Consider the following 6,000-nt stretch of genomic DNA (forward strand, 5'->3'; position numbering starts at 1 on the left):
GGCATGCACACAAATCCATGTCTCACATACTGCGCAAATGCAAGCACACACACAGCTTATGGGACAGCTCATGCACGGACCTATAGGACAGGACAGGTCCCTTCCACTGCAAATGTGCATGCACACACACACAAAGTCAGGGCAAGCACTGGCATGAGGACACACACTCTGCATTGAAAACTGCGCTACCATGAAGAGGTTTAGGAGCTGGAGGCCACTAAGGAGGAACACCTCGGATGGGGACCCATCTGCCCAAAGGTGCTGGGGAAGGATCCTGAGCTCCAGCTATAACCTCTCAAGGCCTTGTCCATGATGTGAAGGCAGGAGTACATCTCGCTGCCAGCCGGCACTGCTTGGCGCAAAAGCTTCCGGAGCAACCGCTGTGCTCTAAATATGCACTGGAGCATTGGGACCTGGTTCCCACCTGCTGCTTCTCTCCTTCTGCCATATCGCAGCAAAAGGGCCGAGGTGGGAGCAAAGTCCCCGCTGTTTGTGGGGGCACTCACCTCAGTGCAGCCTCGCCGCTCCGGCCCCGGCCCAGCAGGATGCAGCCTGCACTGCCCCAGCATCACAGCTGCCCTGTGGCAAGTTCCCACGCTCTGACACCTGCAGTTCCACTTGACTATTGCTATTCAATGATTTTATTCCTTTTTTTTGTTATTTCACTAGGGGCAGAAATTAAATGCTCCGGATGGTAATTGGCAAGATTATTCTTGCTTTTTTCTCCAGTATTCTGGTACCTCATTAGTTCCTGATAATGTCTCAGATACAACTCACAGTGGTTGGAAAAATGCACTGGCCACCCCCACTCCCAAAATCCAATACAGACTTGCAGAGTCATTCACATTCATTTTCTCTTATTAAATCAACTGCTCTGCTGAAGAAAAAAAATCACTTATCTTGAAAAAAAAAACAAGTTGGGTATCTTAGAAATTATAATCCAATGTGTCTTATTCTAATGCCAGGAAAAAAAATGGATGAAAAATCATCCGAAAGAGTTATAAAAATCCTTCAAGAAGATTTTATAGTGACAGGAACAAATGAATAGTGTCTCCATCAGAAAGAGTGGCGCTCGCTGGGCTAGTGGGGCTCCTGCTTGTGCCGCAGCGGTGAAGCCCAAGCGAGCAGCAGTCTGGGACTCCTGGGTGCTCCTGGCACGGGGAGGGGGCCTGTGCCCGTCGGGCACTGCGGGCACAGGGCTGCATCAGGGGAGGCTGCTCCTGTAGGTCCCGCTGGCAGCCGAGCCCTGCTCCTCACCGGGCTCCCTGCTCCGAGTTCTCTCGTCTCTTCCTGGAAAGCAGTTTCAGACCTCTTGGCTGTGGTAGCTAGAAATGACCTAATTTCTAGCCCACACAATCCCAGCTAGTTTACTCTGTTTATTCCTGCATCAGCATCATCTGCTGGCCCGGATGGCTCTTCTCCTGCCTTCCTTTATTTAAGGATGCGTATCCACGTCGTGGGCCGTGAGCGGGGCCATGCTCCACACACACCTCTCAGCATCTCCACTGCTGCCAGTGCACAGAACTCTGCCCTCCCCCAGGCATGAGGGACCACGACCGGTGCCTCAGGGACATGGGAAGACCCCGGAGCACCCCGGAGCACCCTGCTCATAGCACACACAGTGCTTGCAGCTTGGGACATGAATGGCGCCCTCCGCACAGAGCCACTGCACCCTGGAGCCTCTCTGGGCTCCCAGCTGCTCTCCAGCACGGCCGTGCTGAGGGATGCGATGAGCAGCGCGTCCGACTGCTGCTGGAGGCTGCTGCTCCAGGGAGCAGCTCCCTGCAGCCACGGGACGGAGGGGATGGGCCGCACCGGGCCGCACCGGGTCCCGCGTGTGGGGCTGTCCCTGCCGGTGGTGCTGACATTGGGACCCTGCTCGGGGGCTGCGCGGGGACGGGGCATTGGGAACCTCCTTCCCCTGTGGTGACAGGAGCACCGCACACGCAGGTGTCGCCCCCTCCCCAGGCTCCAGCCGCACGGGGCCACGCTGCTCCCCACCTGCACAGCCGCGGGAGGTCCCACAGATGCCGTCACGGGGCTGCAGCGCGTTCACCCTGGCCAGGGCCTCCAGCTCCGCACCACTGCAGCCCAAGGACCGGCCACAGGACCTGGAGCGTCCCAAGGTGCTTATCTGGGCACGCAGAGCCGTCACCGGCTGTTTACCCTGGTCCTGGCCTAGCCCTGTGTGACAGGCAGCATGGAGCTCTTTGCACAGCCAGCCTTGTCCTGTCCCTCCGCGCCCAAGTCCTCCCAAGCAACCCCTGCCCCATGCTGGCACCCGTGTGGCCTCCCTGAGATCCGCTTCCTCTGGGGCTCGGAGAGGGCTGGGAGAGGCAAGCACAGGGCACCATCGATCAACTGCAAGTGCGCAGCGTCCTTCGGGTCCGATGGGTAAAGCTACGGCTGATTGATTCTCCCTCCCTGAGTGACAAGGTCAGTGGGTCGCTGGGGATGTGCAGACAACTGGAGAGGGAGCCCGGACACCCAGAGAGGCTGCAGCACCGCGAGGGTGGCAAGATGGGGCTGCAGGAGGGGCCTGGGCGGCAGCAGCAGCCACAGGTTTCCAAGGAGCCCATGGAGGAGCACCAGGAGCTGCCCTGCCAGGAGGAGAGGAGAGGAGAGCTGATCTGGCCCAGCAGGTGCCTGCAGCGCCCCACTGCACCGCCCGCCCCCACGAGCCCACGGAGCGCTGCCCCCACGGCACCGGCACGCGAACAGAGCCACGGGAAGGCAAGCACAGCCCCACAGCGCCCTGCCCGCCATGGGGAGGCCTCCCGCTCCGAGAGGGACGGGGCGCTCGGGGCAGTTGCTATGAGAACAGCGTCACGGCAGCCGTGGGACTCAGGACCGCGGTGCATGTAGCCATAGGAATGTCACTCACCGCAGCACCCGCGGCACCACGGCAGCATGCAGGCTGCGGCACGCGCCCGACCCTGCGCCCCCAGCCCCTGCTCCCGCTCACACCCGCCCACGGTCAGGATGCTTCACGGGACTGGTGGGGATGGGGATGGGACTCAGTGCAGAGACCTTCAATGGCTGCTCTACTCCCTTCCAAGGCCCAGGAGGGCGCTGAGGAACCGACAGCGAGGTCCGGGCAGGGCCTCCCACCCATCCCGGCGGATCCGCCCAGCGCAGCACCCCCCCGCCCCCCAGAACCGGTGCCACACGCGGAGCCCCGTGCCAAGGAGCACAAACCCAACCTGTTCGCAGCGACGCGGTGCTGCCCGGTGCAGGAGCTATGGGGAGCGGGCAACCGTGGGGGCTGCTGCCCCCCATGGGCATCATGGCGCTGTGGGGCCCCAAGCGCCCGCCAGCCGACCGGCCGCTGCCTGCCTCCACGGGCGGCACGGCTCCTCCTGCTGAGCCCTGCTAATAGGATAACCTGCCTCCATCTGCTTGTCTGGCACCCAGCGCTAATCACCTCTCGCATCCTCGCCCCGCAGCACCCCTGCCCTCCCTCCCTTGGCCCAGTCGGCCACCACATGGGCAGATCTGGGCCAGCAGCAGTGCAGCCGGTGCAGCTGCCGCGCACAGGGACAAGGCACCAGGTGCTGGTCAGGCAGTAGCCACGTGGGACACCCCATGGAGCCGAGTTCCCTGTGCGGCCGCAGCCCCGCGCGGGCTGGGGAGCCGCCCCGCGTCCCCGGTCTTGGGGCCCAGCTGCCACAGGGTTAGGAGCAAAGCCTTTCACGGGGTCCGGGGGCTCCGCAGGATCTGCTCAACTGCCCTGTGCGGGGGGCTGAATCTGCTCCAGAAGCAAGGCCGGGCCGGAGTGCTGCTCGGGGGGAGCGACCTGTGGGAAGCGCCCAGAAACACAGGGCTGCAGCTCTCCAATGCGGGACTGCAGAGACGTGGCTGGGGCCAGGCACGGTGCACCGCACAGTGCGCTCAAGACAGCAGACGAGGAGCCTGTGCCCGCGCCTGCCGGCCTGGCTCACCCCACTGCGCGCACTGGGACGGCCCCTGCGCTGCCGTGGCACCTCACGGGCCCGGTGGGCCCGGTTCCAGCTCTGAGCACTGGCACGGCACGGAGACAAGCGCGCGGCCCCCGCAGCACAGCCCCTGCAGCGCCGCCCCCGCACAGGAACATGCGCGCAGCCCTCGCAGCGCAGCCCACGCAGCGCCGGGGCTGCACGCGCAGCCCGCGCTCCGCGGCGTGCACAGGGAAGCGGCAGCACAGCAGGCCAGGAGAGAAGCTGCTTGCGGGGAAAAGCCCCTGCTGAAGCCAGAGCCATGCTCAGCAAAAGCCTCACTGTTCTCGTGCGCTAGCATTTATATTTCTTCTGCTTCTCCCTCTGCTCCCAAGCCTTACCCTGGAGCCTGGCTGTGCAGCCAGGCCCATGCAGTGCCGGGGCACAGGGGCTGCAGAGCCTGGCGCTTTCTGCACCAGGCTCCACGCTGACTCCTCAGCTCAGCCCTGCCTGCAGCACCAGACTCCCCACGTGCCACATGCAGCGGGGCCATCCCGGAGCCGGGGAGGGCCTGCAGCCCTGCTCTCCAGCAAGCCCCAGCACTGCGGCACAGGGAGGGCGGGAGGTGGGAACGCATCCCCAGGGACAGGCAGGTCCAGTCACACGGGACAGCAAGACCCTCTCCCAGCAGGACCCTGCTGCTGCTGTGTGAGCTGGTGCTGAGGTCCCTGCTGGGCACCAAGACAGCTCAGTGCGGAGGGAAGGGAGGAAGCTGCTCAGAGGAGCAAGTCGGACGGGCAGGCAAAGAGGCCAGCGAGGCTGGGCAAGGAAGCAGGGCCTCCACTGAGCACAGAGAATGAGGGCAGAGGACAGGATCACCCAAGGCACTGAGCTGCCAGGGAAGGACCAGGGTGTGCAGGCTGCACAACATCAGGGCTGATGAAGAGAGATGAACTAGAGCTTTGCAGAAAACCTGCAGACAAAAACCTGAGGCACGGAAGAAGAAACAGATGGAAACTGTGACCAGACAGGAATTGAGAGAAGCTTGTCCAGATGGGGAAGGCTGGAGGCTTGTGACTTCTGGCAACAGGAGGAAAGCTCCCTGTTCCATGTGCAAATCTGTGGCTTGAGCACAGGCATAATGCCCTTGGCACAGGTAAGGACAGCCAAGACCCAAGCACCCCAGACAGGCCATCCTCTCCCAGACCAAGGCTGCAGCCTGTCGCCACCACCTGGAGCTCTGCTCCCCACCTTCTCCTCCTGGACAGCTCAAGGGGTTTCCAAAGGCACAAAAGGAGGAACATCATGGGGCTTACCTGAAATGACTGTCACAGGCACAGGGTCACAATAAGTCCTCTTCATCAACCTGCAAACAACACATGATGAGGACAGTGTTACTGAAACGCACCGCGTGCAAGGCCCCAGTGCCCTGCTCACACTCACAGCAAGTTCAGTCTCAGGATAGCAGGAAAATACGGGAACACCCCAGGCAATGCAACACTGGAAGGGGGAGCAAGACGAGAAAGAGAGGCAAGAGCGGCTCTGGGCTGTGACCAGCCCTGGCCCCCCGCCGTTTCCATGGCCTCTCTAGCAGGCAGGAGCGCTGCCCCCAGCACTATCCTGCCTGCCGCGTGCATCCCCACCCCAGGGACGATGCTGTCCGCTGCCCCACGAGGAGCTGCAGGGCTCTGCCCTTGCCGCGCAAAGGCCAAAGGATCAGCAGGGCTGAGTCTCTGCTGGCCCCGCATGGCAGCCCAGACCCCTGTGACAGCAGCACGGCCTCCCAAGGGAGCCACAAGGAAGGCACCGGAGGCGGCAGCACCGCTGCACCAGGGAATCTGCTTGCACCTCTCCTGCCTGGGGACGCATCCATTCCAGGCAGGGTCCTTGTGGAAGCAGGAGGCTGGAATGGCAGAGTCCGCAGCACTAGGAGAAACCTGCTCCTGGTGTCGGGGTACCAGGGCCCAGCTGAGCCCATCTCCAGAGACAGGGCACGTTCAGCAGGCTGAATATAGGCACAGCTACAGGCAGTTAGAAAAACAGAAAACTGCATTCATAATGTCTCTGCCCTCTTATGTGCTGGAAA

General features: G+C 62.4%; 1 protein-coding gene across 1 annotated transcript in view; it reads right to left on the bottom strand.

Annotated features, from left to right (window-relative positions):
* SHANK3 (SH3 and multiple ankyrin repeat domains 3) overlaps positions 1–5,281 on the bottom strand; it is a 311,958-nt gene extending 306,677 nt beyond the window's left edge. The window contains 1 exon segment of the mRNA XM_088535213.1: positions 5,231–5,281. The gene's annotated coding sequence lies outside the window, so the exon portion shown is untranslated.
* Positions 5,282–6,000: the final 719 nt, after the last annotated feature.

The sequence above is a fragment of the Tinamus guttatus genome, unplaced genomic scaffold (assembly GCF_059628265.1).
Source record: "Tinamus guttatus ecotype Peru unplaced genomic scaffold, ASM5962826v1 Tinamus_guttatus_pri_ptg000619l, whole genome shotgun sequence".
Taxonomy (NCBI): Eukaryota; Metazoa; Chordata; class Aves; order Tinamiformes; family Tinamidae; genus Tinamus; species Tinamus guttatus.